Genomic DNA, 19,567 nt, shown 5'->3' with positions numbered 1-19,567 from the left:
TTTCCCAGCCCCCCACACCTCAAAATATCGTGAAAGAGCTAAATAGTTAAAACTAAAGTGATGAGGATACACTAAGCAAGGAATGGTAATTCGTTTACTGAGTGGGACAGCGACTGACTTCAGATTTATGGGAGGGTAGAGCCTCAGTCAGACTTTGGCTAGTCAGTGTGGGCTCTTCCTGCCTTGGTTGGAGAGCACCACCTAGTGTATCTGCCCCACTACACTTCTCACAAAGTTCCTTGGTCAGCTCCAGGCATCCCAAATGTCCAAGGCTTTGAAAACTCAGGGCCAACACTAATATTTATAAGCATCAATTGGACATACATGTCTTGGACTGTGGGATAAAGAAAGAGGAAGGAAGGGCCAGCTCTGAAGCTTGGAAAAAGGAGGAGCTTTGGAAGGAGGATTTTAGATTTCTTCTTAGCACCCAGACACCGGGTCTGACCCACTCTGCATGAGCCCATTTTCTCGGCCTTATCTGCCACCAGTCCTTTGATCCAAGTCTGCACCAAACTGGACTCCTCACCATCTCTTATATTGTTTCTCATGATTTTGTTCATTCCATTCCCATTGCCTCAGCCTCACCGCTGAGTCAAAACCTCCATATCTTTCAATTATTAGTGAAGAATTTTTATTTTTAATTTCATGTAAGCTTTCTTTCCAGCCTTCATGAGTCTTCATACCACACAGGGTCAAGAACAATTATTTAACAATTAAACTGCATAGTGACATCTCTTGGAGGTTTTATTATTTAATTTTTGCCTGGTTCTCTAGGTATTCATGTGCTTTAGGGTAGCATCTTGACAGGTTTTTAAGCTCCTGGAGGACAGAGGTGATGTGAGATATTAATTCATATCACACAGCACCCAGAACAGGGCCTTGGACATGACAGGCCCTTCCTTTTGATCTCATCACATCTTCTTCAGAACATCTTTCATTGTGCTCTGCGTAATTCCTCATAGGAGCTTATCTTTGTGAGAGAGCTCCGAATTCAGTTGTTAACCATGTACTCTGTACTCCCTTATCTTCACAACACAGCAGACAAAAGGATGGGGTAAGGATAGGCAAAAGTGGAGAGAAGTACCAGCAGAGCTGAAGAGTGAATAATTTTTCTTTGCTTCTAAGGGTTCCTCACAACCCAATAAGTCAAGGGGCTTAATTTTAATTACCCAGCCATGCTATGGAGATTCTTGAAATCCTTGTTTTCATTAATATTTAGAAACAGGTTAATGCATATAGCCTGCTATAAAGCATAGTAGCTAAGATCATAAATTTTAGAAAAAGACAGTAAACTGGGTTCAATTTCTAACTCTATCCATTGTATCCTATGTAACGTTGGACATATTTCCTAATACCATTGAAGTTGCTCTCCCCATATGTAAAAGAAGATAACAGTCACCTAATGGGATTTTTATGAGAATTAAATGAGCAATATGCATAAACCACTTATTGCAGTGTCTAATAGTAAGTGGGGGTGGTGGTGTTTATATTCACAAGGCCTAGCAAGAGCCTGGCCCACAGGAAGTACTCAACACACACCACACACACACACACACACACGCACACACGCGTGTTAAAGTAAAATAGAGTAGAGAAGAATAGATTCATTCTATCCCAGATGCTATGAACAGATCTAGCCTGATCAAGCACTGGGTGGTACAAATCTGTAAAGATTTCACTCTCGGCCCCATTATCAGCATCCAACACTCGTTCAAGCAGTTCGTTAATTACAGTCTTCTCTTTCTGTTCTCATCTTCTCTGAATCTCTGAACTCTTCTCCCAATTTCTACTTCTGGCCCCTTCTGTGCTGATGACCCAGTGGGGCATCCCCCTGTAATATGACCCATGTGCTCTTAGACCCAGTTGAGCAGCATAGTCTGGGTCCACATACTCTCTACTCAGTAAAGGTTGTTTCTGCTTCCCTCCTTCCAGGGAATCCTTTCTGATCTCATCAAGGGAGGGAGACGGGCCACAATTATCCAAATGAATAACTACCAAAAGCAAAAATATCAGTCATCTACTTGAAAGATGAATACACTCTCAATTTTTTGATCATATTTTGACTGGTTGCAGGAAAATAACATACTCCACATTTTAACATTGTACATTAGCCTGTCCACTGTTAGAGACTAATGCTTACCATTGTTAATTTTTACAATAACCTATAAATATGTGTCCTGTAAATGTGATGTGCCAAAACCTCTTGCAGTAGGATGATTATTAGACACAGGTGGAGGACCAAAAATGTGTGAACTTGACAAACTTTGTCCTTGGTTTGTTTTAGCATCATTTCCTGGCAAACTGTGAGATTCACTGTTTTTCCTGTTATTTTGCTTTCGGCTAGTTGTCAATGAGTATCCCTCAGGTGTAGACTGACATTGCCTTAAGGTGTTTGAAGTGCAAAAATGTATAAGTCTTAAAATACAATACCTCTCAATGGTATTTATGCTTTTATATGGAACTCTTGAAGAGAGTCCCAAAAGAATGTCTCTCTCACTGTAAGATTTCAGATATCTTGACAAAGGTTGAAAATTACATCTGTTCCTGAAATTACATCGTTTGTAGGCTCAGTCACTCCATCGTCCACTAATGTTAGAACCCAGACAGAGTAGACAGTAAGCAATAAAAAAGGTAGAGATGAATATGCAAAATATAAGGCTCTCTTCTTTCGTTTGATTTCTGAGGTTAGAAGCAGTCATCGGCTCACAGCTGCTCCAAGAAGAGTTTTAGAACAATCAAGCCCAGCTATGAAAAATCCTCTCCTGGTTGGGCTCCTGACAGACAACAGCTTTTCTATGAAAAGTAACAGCTCCTTTCCCTCAGGTAAAACCTGAAATGGCTGTGCTCTCTGTGAAATCCAAACTGGCCAAAGATTTTGAAAGAATATTGTTTTGATACTGAAACCACCAACATGGAGAGAAAGTAGAAATGCTCTTTTTAGCAGGCATTATGAGTCATAAAGACCGAAGATAAAGCTGTAGAATTCAACCTACTTGACATTATTTCCAGAGGGCTCGGGACGCCTAAATTCAATGAGCTCCATGGCCCTAACCCTCTAATGTATTGTCCCTATGCCCAGTTCAACATCACAAAACTCCCCACTTTATTTTGCCAATGAATTGAAACAAATTAATGTCTGGAGGAAAGTGTGAAGAAAGCCCAAGGCAACCAGTAAAAAAACACAACAGAATATTAAGTATGGATGTGACTTGGCCAACATAGCAGAGTACCATAGAGGAAGGGAGGGGATTGTGTGCGATGCAGTGCATGGCTGGGATCGAGAACCTCAAGGGAGACTAGAGAAAGAAAGGGCCCTGTGGGTAGCGGGATAGTGAAAGGAATTAAATAAACCCCAATCCTGGAAGCATGTTAGGGAGCATTTGAGCCGTGAGCATCAGAGTGAGCTTAGATGGAATGATTCCTATTACATTAAGGCATCATAGGCAAGGCCAAAGACTCTCACTAGATGAGAAATATACAGATGTGATAAAGCAGAGATTTCCAGCTTCATATAATAACCTCGGAATTGATGGGTTTTTTCCTAATTAAAACTTAATATAGCTGTATGTTAAGAGTTTCTTGCCCCATATATTCCAATATATACTTCTGGAAGAAGGAAATATGTTAACCCAGAAGTATTCCATGAAACTTATTGCCTGGTAAATTTGTGCAAAGAAAAGTTAATACAGGGTTATTAAACAAGAGGTCTGGAAGGGGTTCTATTCTAAAGTCAATAGACTAAAATCAAATCATTATGGTATAGAGCATGAGACAATGCAGAGAGTGTCAATCGAGGTGTGTGGTAGGGAAGTAGAATTATCTCTGGCATCTTTCCAAACTACACACATCTACCCACACATAGATTCTGATGGAATCTCAAGGGAAAACTCCTACCCTCCCAACCCATAGAGCAAAACTATTGATGGACAGGAATCGTCAGGTTTGTTGACTGAGAAAAGGTTGGGAGTCATCAGCAAAATGAGGAAACCACTGGTCTAGAGTCAGATGGAACAAGAATTGAATTTGGGTTCCCACACATACTAAATACTTGTTTGGGTACTTATTATTTAACTTCTCCCTGCATCTGTTTCCTTGTCTTCAAAAAGGGTGTTGGGGGATAGTAAGAGCTACCTTACCAGTTTAATGTAAACATTAAATAAGATAATATATGTGATAATGATATTAAATAAATATTAGTGGACTCTGAATTACATCGTGCCATCATAACTATCTATGATAGTTTATCAAACAAATACGTCAGATTCTACCCACTGTTTTCATTTTACCTTATTTTCATTTATATCAATTTTTCCCAGTTTGTACTAAAAGGATTTCCTGGATTGTATATTTTTAATCAGTTTGTGGGAAAGGAAGTTCTCAAAGGAACTTCTCTTTGCTCTATATCCGATGAAATCACTGGCATAGTATTTAGAAAGTTAAGAAAAAATAACTTGTTTACAATTATTTGATTCAACATGGAAATTTCCTTAAGTTTGGATTTCTTTTTGTTGATATCATTGGCAAATATTCAAATTGCTGAATATGAAGATATGAATCTAGTGTTTATGGAACAAAGCTGTGAAATGCTATCAACTAACCTAAATTTTATTCTCATTGGTGTTATCAATTAATGTGAAGTTGGACAAATAATCTTCCCAGATTACAAGTTAGTCTATCCAAAATCTAAGGAATGCCACCCACTTATTGAAATAAAGAAATAAACATGACATAATTCCATTGTAGAATACCACTACATAACTAGGCTTCTGTACGTCTACACCCTTAAGGATAAAGTCTTATTTACCTGTTTCTATTTATGTATCACTAATATTTATGTATTACTAATATGTATCTCAGTCAACATTGGTGTATATACTGGTAACTCCATAAGATTTGCAGTTTGGTGGATCAGATGAGAAAATTATGCTAAGACTGACACGCTCCTTTCTCCACCTAATGGTTTATCCACTTAACTGAAGGCTACTATGCTCGTTGGGAATCTGTAAGTGTTCTTGGTGAAAATGACAAAAGAATTCATTTTCTTAGAATTTTGTGATGTAGTTAATATTCAGGTTGGAACCTTCAGCATTCCAGAAAAGAGTCAAGTGTAAAAAGGAACTCCAAAAAGAGTATTTAAGAAGTGATGGGGAGGAATTTTCCCCTTCCTCCCCATCACAAACCTCTAACCTCAATCCACCTAAAATTCTGAGAAATCAATAAAGTTAAATGAATATGTGTGAGTTTATCATTGTCTCTCTAAAAAGAATTGGGCCCAGGCTTTACAAGCTGCATTTCTGTAGCTTCCGTGCTGTCGTAAACTGCAGTTTCATTTAGCTGAGGTTGAGGGTATTGGGCAGAGTCAAGGTGAATGTCTAGCAAACAGATTTGGAAACACTCCAGGGAGAAAGCCGAAGCCATTTGTCACCGAACAACAAATAAAGTGGATTGTTCTGGAGTTTGCTCCTTCACCTCCTTCCCCCACCTCCACTTTCACTTTGGTAGCCAGTATTAAATACTGGTTCTACACTGTTCATGAAATAATACCAAAAGGAACAGAAACTCAACATTCACCTCCTTTCATCAGAGATCTAATCAATAAAATATGACAAAGTTTCTAACACTTCCCCTAAAAGACGTTTTAAAATGTAGCTAAATAAGATATATGAGAGTTTCTAAAAATCAGATTAGCAATAAAAAAAAATCATTCTTAGGCTCAGAAATTTTGCCTAAACAGCTTCCTCCTCTGGAGTTCTGAAAAAGCAGAATAAATACTCATCATAAATATTCAACTGCAAAGGGTCATTTATAAAGCAACCATTTTACAAATGAAGAAACTAAGATTCAGGAAGTGCAAATGATTTGTCCTGTCATGGACCTAATTAATAGAAGAGCAAGGTGTTTCCTACACTTACTATCTTACTTTTCTGTTCATTATTTATGCAGAATTCCTGAGTATCTATTATATCTACAGTGCTGTATAAGGGCTGTGCAGGATACAAACTCAAACAAGTCATGCTTCCTACTTCCAAATATATTATAATTAAATACTTGACACAGAGCAAAATGATAACCACTATTTATCAAATATTCATCATGTGAGAGAAACTAGGTCAACGTCAGGGTCACAGATATTATCTTCTTTCTTTCTTTCTTTCTTTCTTTTTTTCTTTCTTTCTTTCTTTTCCTTATCTTCAGTTTACAGATGGGAAAACCAGGATACAAAATGGTCATGTAATTGTCTCAAATCACACAATTCATCTGAAGTAAAGGTCATATTTAAGCCAAGATCTGCCTGATTCCAAGACCTTAGCTCTTAACTACATCATAAGCTATGCTACCACTGAAACTTAACACTTATCCTCGGAGGCAATAGGAGATACTTGAGCTAAATGTAAAAGGCATTTTTTTTAACATCTTTATTAGAGTATAATTGTTTTACAATGGTGTGTTAGTTTCTGCTGTATAACAAAGTGAATCAGCTATACATATACATTTTTTTAACATCTTTATTGGAGTATAATTGCTTTACAATGGTGTGTTAGTTTCTGCCTTATAACAAAGTGAATCAGCTATACACATACATATATCCCCATATCTCCTCCCTCTTGCTGTCTCCCTCCCACCCTCCCTATCCCACCCCTCTAGGTGGACACGAAGCACCGAGGTGATTGCAAAAGACATTTTTTAAAACAAGTTTATTTAATCTGGAATAATATACCAAAGGAAACTACAGAATTTCATCCTCTCTAAATGACTTGAAAATGAGAGGTTTCATTTAAAAGTGGGCCTATGTGATTGCCTAATAGGAAATGAAACCAGATGACACCTCAGGCTTTCTTCCATCCTCTGACTCTAAAGGAAAACAATGACAACCAGAAAACAAAAACGTCTACAAACAATAACGTCTTTCTCCTGTATTTTCTCTTGTGTTCACATGAGTTGAAAAGTGATAAATATACTGCAAAGAAAGTAGTTGTGCAGTGCTCTTGGGAAAAGAAGCATGGACTATGAAGCTTTAAGATGTTTTCAAGGAGATTTTGCATGGTCTGTCATAGTAAAGCCTGGTACTGAAGTTTGGGCAAAGGTGTGTGTCTGTGTGCCGTGATGAAGCCCATGTGTGGAGGAGGCAAACGTTGCAGATGGCTGAAAAAGATGCTAATGCTGGAAGGCCAGTGTGATGGCTGGCATCCTGAAAGAGAGACAGATGTTTCTTCAAAAGAAGAATTTTAGAACAAGTGGCTTGGGGTCCTATTCAGGCTTGGTTCTTTAGCTGTGTCTCAGGGTCATATACACATCGGAACAACTATGCTCCTCCCTCTGTATCCCAAGAAAAAGACAGAACACCAGGAAAGAGACAGCTAGTTAATCACAAGGACTTGGATAATAGTACATTTCATTCGAAATGCTTTTTTTAGTTTTCAAGATATTTTCATGTTCTCTAACACTTGCTTTATAAACTTTGCCTTTGTTCCATACTGTGACCCCCTGCAGTGCTCCCATAACACTCTGTACCTTCTTCTTCACAAAAACCAGCCCTCTAGTATTCACTTTTTAATACAATATCTCTTCTCTGCTAAGCTATATGCTCATTTTATGACAAGGGGCATGACTGCCTGTTAACCATAAAATCCCAAGGACCTAACACAATGCCAGACACATAGTAGGCGCTCAAAAACGTTTTTTCTCGGCACTCCTGAGAATATCTTTAGATATTCTCAGATATGTCAGAGAGGCAGATGCTGGATTGGCTCTTTCATTAGGCTGCTTGGGCAAGATCATTCATTCATTCATTTATACAGCAAATATTTTCGAGTTCATTCTATGTGTCAGGCACTGTGCTGAGTGATTGGGTTTCTACAATGAAAAGAAGAAAAGAGACAAAAACTTTGTCCCCATAGAACTTGCATGTCAGCTTAACTACATTTGAGCAAGAAATTTTAAAATCCAGCTATTTGACTACAAAATCCTTTAGTTTGCAGATTGCATATATGGCAAAGGATCTCACAAATTTTCTATCTTGATCAGGTGGGGATATATCTCCATAAAACCAGTAGAGTTTTAACTTGAGAAACATAACTTAAAGGTGTAGAAATCTATTGTAATGGACATATCAAAGCCAGTCATGGCCACCCTTCTGTGTGTAACATTAGAAATGGCTTTAGCATGAATACACATGTCCTATTGTTTCCTGCCACCTATCAGGGTTCTAAGTAATGGGTTCTAGGTTCTGATGGGAATAGAAACTTGTGGAGTGTGGGAATATTCGTCCAGAAAAGGAAGTTGAAACTAACATGTACCAAGCTGTTTGCGGGAGCTAAGTTATGATCGACATTTCACATACTGCATTATCTCATTTAATCTGGACAATAAACAAACAATAAATTAAATCATATGGGCTCCTTTTTATTTCCTACCAAATGAGGAAATAGGGTCAAAAGTAGAGCTGTGACTTTACATATCAATAGAGAGATTATAGATTTTGCAATGGCCAGAGCTCCTAAATCACTTATTAACTTCCCAACTAACAGATTTATAGACTTGCCTAAAGAGTGAATAAATGAATGGTCTCACCAGATACTATGAAAATTTGTTTTTCATGACTCTGTGCCAAAAAAGAAATTGGAAATCATCAGACCAGAGAGAATGGCCATCTACTTTCTATTCAGCCAGGCAAGATTTTGTAGAAAAGATGGAAACTGGCTACAGTTGATGCTATTTAAAGAAATCCTGACTTTTAAAATTCTCCACTCCCTTTCTTAATGGCATTTTTTTTCTGTCCTTAAGGTCACAGGCTTTTCTCCAGCTGAAAACACAGCTGTCTCACAGAAACACTGCATAAGAAAATTAATAACAATAAAATCCAGAGGAATCAGGGAAGTAGTGATAAGGCTGCTTGATGCTTTTCCTTTATTCAACTGGGAACTTCCTTTGAGCCTCACTTGCTGAGTGCTAAGAGGCCAGGGGAGAACGCTGGGCACATGGAGAGAGAAAGGAGAGGGGGGAGGAGCAAAGAGACGAGGGAGCAGAGGGAGTTTTACAAAGGAGAAAAGTCTCCAGCTGGGACTGGTCCAAGGAAAAATCGAAGGTCAGCAGAGGGGCTTTAACACAATCCTCTCTCTCTCTCTCTCTCTCTCTCTCTCTCTCTCTCTCTGTTCTCTGCCCTGTTCTGATCGCCTTCCGTTCCCATTCCCTTCCCAGCTGCTCTGCTTTCCATCCCCTCAACCACCTGAAACAACAAATGCTCCAAATCAGGAGTTAGCTTTGTGTGTGCAGCGGAGCCTCATATTGTCCAAATTTAACTTCTATTCTGGCTTTAGAACCTAGTCTTGCAACTAATTATTTTTAATCTTCAACCACAACAAACCCATTAGCATGTATTAAGGTTATAGTGGCTCAATAGTAAAAACCAAAATGGAACATACCCTGCAGGCAAGGTTTAGAATTGACACTTATCTCCTTTTCTCCTCCAGAGATTTAATAGATACTTCAGAGGCAGAATGTTGTGACGGGTCAGATATCAGAATATGTGTAGTCTTTTTATTCCAACCTTAGTCTAGATCAATGGTAAGCGAATTTCAACATGCATAAGAATTACTGAAAAGCAAAATACCTCAAAACCATTTACACCATACGTCATAGATTAGTTCAGGGCTTTTCAAGCAAAATTTTGTCTCTAGTTGGGACTTTTGAACATGCTCAGCTGCAAAAGTCACTTCCACTGTATGTACTTTTTTCTGGGGAGAAGGTCTATAGAGCTTGAAATACTCTCTAAGGAATCCAAAACCACCTAAGTTGAGAATCACTGCTCTTCCCATATCAAATCTCACCTGTCTCACATCCTCCTCCCTCAGGAATATCCTGTTCCCTTACTAAATTACTATGGCTTAACTGATAAGTTAAACCGAGTTAAATTTTTCATGGTTCCTGCACCTACATAGCACCTGTACTTTACGAAAGACTCTAGCACCCAAACCCAGGGGATTAGATGATTTGGGAAAATTCCAAGAACTCTGGCAGAATCAGAAAGGGAAATGCTTGAGCAAAGGAGTCAAAAAGGGTTTTTAGAGGCTCTGAAACCACACCTTATAAGTAAGCACTTCCTCCTCCTTCAGGAACTTTCTTCTTGGCACTCTCTACCAACCCTACTTCAGCTCTCACACCACTGCTTGTGTGTGGCAGTATCAATGTGACCCTAAATTGCCTGGGTCTGAAGATCTCTAGGGAAATAAAAGAGAAAAGGAAGCTGAAGAGAAAGGACCTGAGAATCTTGAAGCAGAGTGAGGTTTTTAGAGGTGAGACTCTTGAGGCTCCTACTACTCCAATCCTCCATCTGTTGAAAGAGAATAGAATAAAATCAGAAAGTCTTGTGGCCAAGCTTCTGAGATCCATCTCATGTCTTCAGGTCAGACAAGTACACAGAAATTACAGATCCCAAAGTGATTCAACACAGTTGGCATACTTTGCTTCTAAGAAGTGTCACCCTTAAGAGGAGGCTGGCACACAGAGCCACCCCCCAGCCAGTTCTGGGTAGAGAGAAATGACACTGGGAACCCTCTTTCCAACTGCCACACCAGGAAATTACTAATGTCCACTTGGTCACTCTAAAGAATCCACAGATTCTCTGCCTTTGGGGAACATTTCAGGTCATCCCTACTTGAGCAGCAGCTCTCTTTCCTTCTACAAAGCAGAAATCCATACCTTTGTCATCACAACAGCACAGATCAGAACATGCATGTGCAGAGCAATATGGAAAGCTGAATCCAGTATCTTGCAGAGGTTTGATTGTAGCTAAACAAATACATGATAAAGATGCCTAGAGATAATAAACACCTTTGCACTCCAAACACTGCATCTGAACTTGGGGCAATTGCAAATAGAAATACAGAAAATTCTATGCAATTAGATGTAAAACCCATGACGAAAGTAATCTATCTGCACATAGAGTCTGGGATATGAGTATGAGGCACAGCAGAATAGCAAGGTAGGCCCTGGATAATGAACTAAGACAGAAATGTTTTCCTTGGTCATGTCTGGCAGAGGGTTTCACCAGTTCCTTGGGATGAAGGAACCAGAATTACTGCCAGAACAGGATTTTTAGTTTGTGATATATTATTATTTTGCTCATATTAACTGTAAAGTTCATATAATTTTCATTTCATAATATAGACTCACTAACCATGCATTAATTCTTTTATTTTCTTAATAAAATTTAAGATAAAGAATTTCTTCAAATATTGTTATGTCAATATTTCTGGACTAGAATGAAACTTCACTGAATTTTGCATTCAAGATTCTCATATCCAGGGCTTCCCTGGTGGCGCAGCGGTTGAGAGTCCGCCTGCTGATGCAGGGGACACGGGTTCGTGCCCCGGTCTGGGAAGATCCCACATGCCGCGGAGCGGCTGGGCCCATGAGCCATGGCCGCTGAGCCTGCGCGTCCGGAGCCTGTGCTCCGCAACGGGAGAGGCCACAACAGTGAGAGGCCCGCGTACCGAAAAAAAAAATGATTATCATATCCAGACAAAAATTCTAGGTAAGCAGCATATGTTCTTATTCCATCTTTTTTGTTTTACAAACAGCAAATATAAGGGATGGCAGTATATATTTCCCCTTCCAGTGTCCCATAGATTTGCTCTAATCCTTGTAGGTTTTTAAAAAGATGCAGTCTCAGAGTCAGGAAGTAGAATTGTTCTTAGTACAAAGCTAAAAGGATTAGATATTCAATGACTTTCCACCTCAGCCTCAGAAAATGGCCCCATATCATCTGAGCTCCCATAATGCCTGGCACCAGGGATCTGCTCATGCTCACAGTTCCTGTCTCTGTTTCTGAAGTCTCATAATTTCCTTAAAAACATCTCTTGCCATTGTGACTTCTCCAAATTCTACACAACAAACCTAGATCTGTTATTGTAAAAGAGCAATGGTGTCTTTTGGGGGTTTTTTTGTTTTGTTTTGTTTTGTTTTTTGAAAATGGTCCCACTAATGGCCTTGTTGTGATTTCTGTTCTACCAAATGCCACTGGGACTTTGCAAAGTAACTGGTCCTCAATTTGCTGAGTTGTAAAACAAGGGTTTGATCCAGAAGATAATCTGTAAATTGTACATGTACAGGAAACATGAGTGAATGGTACCCTTTCCTGTGAAAAATTCATCAATTTAACAGCAAAGAGATATTACTACACACCTATTTAAATGACTAAAATCCAACATACTGACAATATTAAGTGCAGACAAGTACATGAAGCAATAGGAACTCTCATTCATTGCTGCTGAGAATGCAAAATGGTACATCCACTTTGGAAGACAGCTGTTTATAAAACTAATAGTCTTACCAGCAGTTGTGCTCGTAGGTGTTTACCCAACTGATTTGAAAATATATGTTCACACAAAATCCTGCACACAACGTTTATAGCAGTTCTATTCATAACTGCCATAAACTGGAAGCAAGCAAAATACCCTTCAATAGACCAATGGGTAAACAAACCTTGCTACATTCACACAATGAAATATCATTTAGTGGTTAAAAAAATTACTGTGTACTTCCAATTATGTGACATTCTAGAAAAGGCAAAAATATGGAGATGGTAAACAGATCAGTGGTTGCCAGATGTTCAGGTGGGAGGTGAGTAGGTAGGGTTGAATAGGTGAAGTGCAGGAGATTTTTAGGGTGATGAAACTATTCTGTATGATACTGTAATAGTGGATACATGACACTACACATTTGTCAAAACCCACAGAACACTGCAACACAAAGTGAAACCTTAATGTATGCAAATATTTAAAAAATCATTTTGGAGGTCAGAGGATCTCAGGATTGAATTCAGAATGTGACAAAGGAATACAAATATATTACAGATGTATGAAACAATCTCAATGAATGGGATAGGGAATTAGGGTGCTGACCCAAATAACTTTGGAGATCAGTGGAGTCTGTCAGTCTAAAGGCAAAAGGGACTCTACATGTTCTCTAGTTGATAAAGTTGTTTCTCATGAATTATGGGTTAACAATTCTAAAACCACTAATGGATATTCGAATTGAACCAGTAAGTAAATGGATAGTAGATGGTGGAAACCAGGTTTCTCACTATTGGAATGGGAGGTTACAGATAAGCAATGGGAAGAGTCTAGAATGATCCACGCAATAACGAGTTAGAGTTGGAGTCATCAGTATAAACTAATGTTTAGCTTAATATAGATACAGATGGTTGCATATAGAAGTGTTTATAGATATGTGTATAAATAGTGGTAAGAATACACATATATATCTCCTTGCTTTGTCATCTGAAAGGACTTAGAAGCAATGACACACTGGTAGCAATGAGCATATCTAGTGCCAAGATCTTGGTTTCTAATACCATTCTCCAATAAAAGGAACTAGAACTCCTTGGAGAAATAGCTGATTCTAGGATTTGGACATAAAATATACAAAATGAGCTTAGAGCATCTTGTAGTGCCAGAAAATAAGAAAGTGCTCAAAACAAAACAAAACCCTGCACTGATGGGGGGTAGCCTACTGAAGAGTTCCCAATGGCAAAATTTGAAATAATTATAGAAAACAAAATGATGTAGCATTGGATTCTAACCCAAAGCATGAAGTAAGTATCCACAAATTCACTCTGATGTAAATGATTGAATAAATAAATAAATGGAGAAGAAGAAACAAATTCCCTGTGCAGAAAAATTCCAAATAATTTATGTAGATACTCCACCTTAAATAAGATGGAGCATAATCCCCACTACTTAAGTGTGGGCTGCACACAGTGACTTTCTTCCAAAGAGTACAATGGAAGGGGAGGAAAAAAGAGTAACTTTAGAGTGGAGAAATCTGACAAACACTACCTCAAGCCCGGTGATCAACAGTGATAAGTCATATTGATAGTATGTACTCTTGATATGATGTAGTGAGAATGACACTCTACCTCTGTGGTCATCCTCCCCAAAACACATTACCCAGTCTAATCATGAGAAAAAAAAAGTCAGACAAATCCCGACTGAGGGGCATTCAACAAAATATATGGCTAGTGCTCCACAAAACTGTCAGGTCCTCAAAACAAAGATGTCAGAAATTTTCACAGCCAAAAAGAGACATGACTACAAAGTGTAATGTTGTAGCCTAGATGGGATTCTGGAAATGAAAAATGACATTAGATAAAAAACTAAAGAATTCACAGGATATCTGAATACATTATGGAGTTTAGTTAATAATAAGGTACCAATATTGGTTCACTGGTGTGACAAATATTCCACACTAATGTAAGACATTAATAATAGGGGAAACTGAATGTGGGGTATTTGGGAAGGCTGTACCACCTTCACAATAATTCTGTACATCTGAAACTGTTCTAAAAAGAAAGTTTATTTTTTAAATTACCCATAATTAGATAATTTTAAATTTATCCAAATGTTGCTATGTTCCTGCATTGTACTGGGCTGCACTGCCTATAAAGCTGTGAGCAAAACAAACCTGCTCCACGCCCTCAGGAACTTATGGTTTAGTTTGAGGCAATGACATTCAGCAAATACTCAAGTAGAGAGAGAGAGCGAGACTATGCTGTGAAGATTTTATAAAGTCTAATGACTATAGTTCTGTAAAGATGTCCTGAGACTGATCCCAAAGGGGGAAGCATCATACTCTGGCCCCACAACCACAGGCTGACATTGAGCCCAGCCATCAAGAACTTTCTGTTGATGACAAAGAAGACTCTATGGAAGGTGGGGGTAGGCAGGACATGAATGGATCCATTAGAATCAGAAGACCTGGAATCAAATTCCTCATCCTGTCCTTTACCAGTCATTTCAATTCCCTGAGCTACAATTTCTTCACCAACAAAGTTTAGATAATAATACCTACCTTTCAGAGTTGGTATGAAGATTAAATGTGATTGTAAATGCAGACAGGCACACTTAATGTCTACTTTCGGGGGCTCAGCTAAAACCTCACACCAGTCTGCTCCCTTAGTCCAGACCATGTTCTGTCCCAACTTGCTGTCTTCCCTTCTCTCACATAGATCACAAACCACAGGCTTGCTAGGATTGGTTTCCCCTTTCTCCCCAAATATGCCTCTTTCTCCTTGAGAACGCTTGTTCCTCCACACCTGACTGCCTTATCTATAAAAGCCTGCTGTGCAATGACACTATAACTCAACAGAGCTGCCCAAAATGGAAAAAATTATTTTTCTAGCTGCTTTGCTTTCACACAAGGAAACAATTTATCTTGCAGAGGGCGAAAGGAAGCTTCATCCAATTTATTTCTAGAAGTAGGGAATATGTTACAGTGAAAGAGAAAAAACTAGAAATACAATTGCACTTAAAATCTAGGAGAAGTTATATCATTAATTTATATGCCACTAATTCAGAATTTTTGATAATTAAAAGAATCCATGTGTTTCTATTGAATAAAAAAGGCTAGCAGCTACAGTGCAATATGTTTAGTAGTATATTCTATTTAAATTAATTGACTTGATAGAAACAAACCCATGTTAAATTATATTAATGGTATAGGAGCACACATTTTTAGTAATTTTTTTATGTATTAGATAATTTAGTCACAATCATTATGGATATGTGATGTTGTATTGTGTTAGTAATTCCAAGGATGCTGAAACTGAACCTCAAGAAACATACAATAGCTGTGTGTAAAATAATGCTGAAAAGGGTGTTGTTAGGGAGTGAAAGGAGAAAGCAATAGTTGGAACTTCAAATAAGAGGATATTCTTGGGTGAACAATCATCAGAAGTCCAAATCCATTGCCTGGCTAATATTAATTTTTAATCTAACTCAGGGGATGATGTCCAGCACCTACTGAAGAAGTGGGTACAGTTATATCTTCATCAGCCCTGAAGCAAACACAGGATTAAACTTTATCCCTGCCTCCCTTTTCCCCATTCTAAAATCTGACTGAGTTAGCAACTGTTTAGGTAGGTTCATTATAATACATCTAGAGAAAAGATACCACCTGTATCAAACACTAAAAAGACTACAAAAAGATTCTGACAGAAACACATATTTTTATCTCATTCTAATGAATTCATAAATATATATTGTGTACTGCCAAAAATATTTATTCTTTCAAATACATCATCATTATTTCTCTACTAATTTTAGCTTGAATTCTATTTGAAATATTTTCCTTTTAGTACTTCCAAAAGTATTATGAAAAACATTCAAATAGGAAAAGTTTTACACATCTACAGAAAGACTGAGAAACCACTCTCAATGTCTTTTGTTTACTATTTCTATTATTAATACACTACACTTTGCCTTTTCACAACAATGTCCTTTTCATAACATCCGTCATCTGTCTGTTTTAAAGATGATGAAATAATTTCAGGGATACTAAATGCCTGAATTAAAGCCATATAGCAAATAAATGATGGACCCAAGGCCAAATTACAGGTCTCCCAGCTTATAGCCAAGACTTTACAATACCTTCATAAGTTTATACAATTTTCAATACTGCTGTGCTGAAAGTTTTTTATCAAAAGAACATTTTCCAATTTAACTGTTTGCAAAACATAAATATATTAATGAGGTTGAGAATGTTAAACTTTGTAATATCAGAGGAAAATGAAATTACCCAACAATCTGTTATGTTCATGGATACTGACAACAAATCACAACAGAAAAATGAGTGAAGCCCTCAACATTAATTAATCTGAGAGAGCCTCACCTTGTAGGATATAACTAGTAATGGAGAGTTTGGAGATAATTTTGGGAATTCTGAAGAACTGGAAGGATTCAGAACAGAAAAAGTAACCATGTTCAGAGACAAACAGACCACACCTTCCTTCCACACTTGTTTCAGTTGAGATTCTTTTTGTTGAAAGTAAGAGACACTAACTTAATCCTGCTTAAGCAAAACATGGACATTTTTATGACAAGGACATGGTGCTGCATCAGAATCCAAGATCATGTGTCTGGGGCTCATGATTCCCAAGGCTCCATTTTTAAGCGTTCTTTGCATGGAGGGAAGAGACTGGAGTATAGAAAATCAAGTCTAGAGAGGATTCAGTGGGTAGAAACATCTGAGCAGACTTGTTTCTGTGTGTACAGAGATGTTCTCGGATTCCCACACTTAAGAGACTCAGGCACAGGTGGGGACTAGTAAGTTACTGCAGTTTAATAAATGAGGGCAAAGGAGCGAACACATTCTGGACATTATGCTAATGTAGCTTTATTTCTACCCACAGAGGAGAAGCCTGAGGACATGAGTTACACACATACTAGGAATGTGACACAGAAGAGGGAGAGAGGGATTCTCCACAGACCAGTGGAGAAAACAGCATGAGATTTCTGCACCAAAGCTCTCCCCATCAGTGGCTTTGGCACAATGAAATAACTTCAGTACTGAAAAAAAGTGGGGGGCAGGAGGTAGGAGGGAGCCAAGGCAAGAACCCTTGGCAGTGGCATCTTCTCTTTGGCCCTGGGATATTGGCAGCAGACCCTACCCTAGGCAGCAAAACTGTGGATGGATAAAAGTAAAATGATTGGGGTTGAGCCTGTCTGCTATGAAGAAACACTCTCTAAGGATGACTCAAAAGTAATCAGTAACAGTTTCAAAGGAGTCGAGTGAATGATGCAGAGCCAAAGAAATAATATACTTGTACTGTTATTCTGATCCTCTTATTTTTACCTCTTAGTGTGGCTTGGGAAACATGGTGTATAATACGTCACTAGAAATATGTGACTCTATCACTCTATATCTATAGAAATCTCTCATTATTACCTTGGAACCATACTACTTCAAGGGACTTGATGGTAGAAAAGTTGTTTTGTACATTTGTCTGCCCTTGCCTGAACACTATCTGACACACTGTAGGGACTAAATAAACCATTGCCGTTTATGACAATCCTGAGGCCTCACATATATGGGCTTATTTCAGTGTCACTTCTATTCTCTGAAAAGGATTCTACCCATGATATTAGTCAAGATGTCAGGAAATAAAACATGGAATATGGCAAAAAAAGTTTTTTTTAAAACCCAAAACATATCTACTACATTCATTTTAAAGGACATGTCTCATAATATGTAATACTTACATTCCTGAAAACCCTTTGCAGTGAATTGCATATAAAAGCAAATGGTGTAGATAGCCTCATGCACCAGGGGGCAGACAGCAGAATAAATAAGAACTACAATCCTGAAGCCTGTGGAGCAAAAACCACATTCACAGAAAAATAGACAAGATGAAAAGGCAGAGTGCTAGGTACCAGATGAAGTAACAAGATAAAACCCTAGAAAAACAACTAAATGAAGTGGAGATAGGAAACCTTCCAGAAAAATAATTCAGAATAATGATAGTGAAGATGATCCAGGGCCTTGGAAAAAGAATGGAAGCAAAGATCAAGAAGATGCAAGAAATTTTTAAGAGAGACCAAGAAGAATAAAAGAACAAACACCTAGAAGAATTAAAGAACAAACAAACAGAGATGAACAATACAATAACTGAAATGAAAAATACACTAGAAGGATTCAAGCACAATAACTGAGACAGAACGGATAAGTGACCTGGAAGACAGAATGGCAGAATTCACAGCCATGGAACAGAATAAAGAAAAAAGAATGAAAAGAAATGAAGACAGCCTAAGAGACTTCTGGGACAACATTAAATGCAAAAACATTCGCATACAGGGGTCCCAGAAGGAGAAGAGAGAGAGAAGGACCCGAGAAAATATTTGAAGAGATTATAGTTGAAAACTTCCCTAGCGTGGGAAAGGAAATAGCTAATGAACCCCAAGAAGCGCAGAGAGTCCAATACAGGATAAACCCAAGGAGGAACACTCCAAGACACATAGTAATCAAACTGGCAAAAATTAAAGACAAAGAAAAAATTTTGAAAGGGAAAAATGACAAATAACACACAAGGGAACTCCCATAAGGTTAACAGCTGATTTCTCAGCAGAAACTCTACAAGCCAGAAGGGAGTGGCATGATATATTTAAAGTGATGAAAGGGAAGAACCTACAACCAATATTACTCTACCCAGCAAGGATCTCATTCAGATTCAACTGAGAAATCAAAAACTTTACAAACAAGCAAAAGCTAAGAGAATTCAGCACCACCAAACCAGCTCTATAACAAATGCTAAAGGAACTTCTCTAAGTGGGAAACACAAGAGAAGAAAAGCACCTACAAAAACAAACCCATAACAATTATGTAAATGGTAATAGGAACACACATATCGATAATTACCTTAAATGTGAATGGATTAAATGCTCCAACCAAAACACACAGGCTTGCTGAATGGACACAAAAACAAGACCCATATATATGCTGTCTACAAGACACCCACTTCAGATCTAGGGACACATACAGACTGAAAGTAAGCAGATAGAAAAAGATATTCCATGCAAATGGAAATCCAAAGAAAGCTAGAGTAGCAATTCTCATATCAGAGAAAATAGACTTTAAAATAAAGACTATTATAAGAGACAAGGAAGGATGCTACATAATGATCAAGGGATCAATCCAAGAAGAAGATATAACAATTATAAATATATATGCATTCAACATAGGAGCACCTCAATACATAAGTCAACTGCTAACAGCTACAAAAGAGGAAATCAGC

Source organism: Monodon monoceros, unplaced genomic scaffold, assembly GCF_005190385.1.
Source record: "Monodon monoceros isolate NGI ecotype Baffin Bay Population unplaced genomic scaffold, NGI_Narwhal_1 Super_Scaffold_7, whole genome shotgun sequence".
NCBI classification, from domain to species: Eukaryota; Metazoa; Chordata; class Mammalia; order Artiodactyla; family Monodontidae; genus Monodon; species Monodon monoceros.
This window is presented reverse-complemented; position numbering follows the sequence as displayed.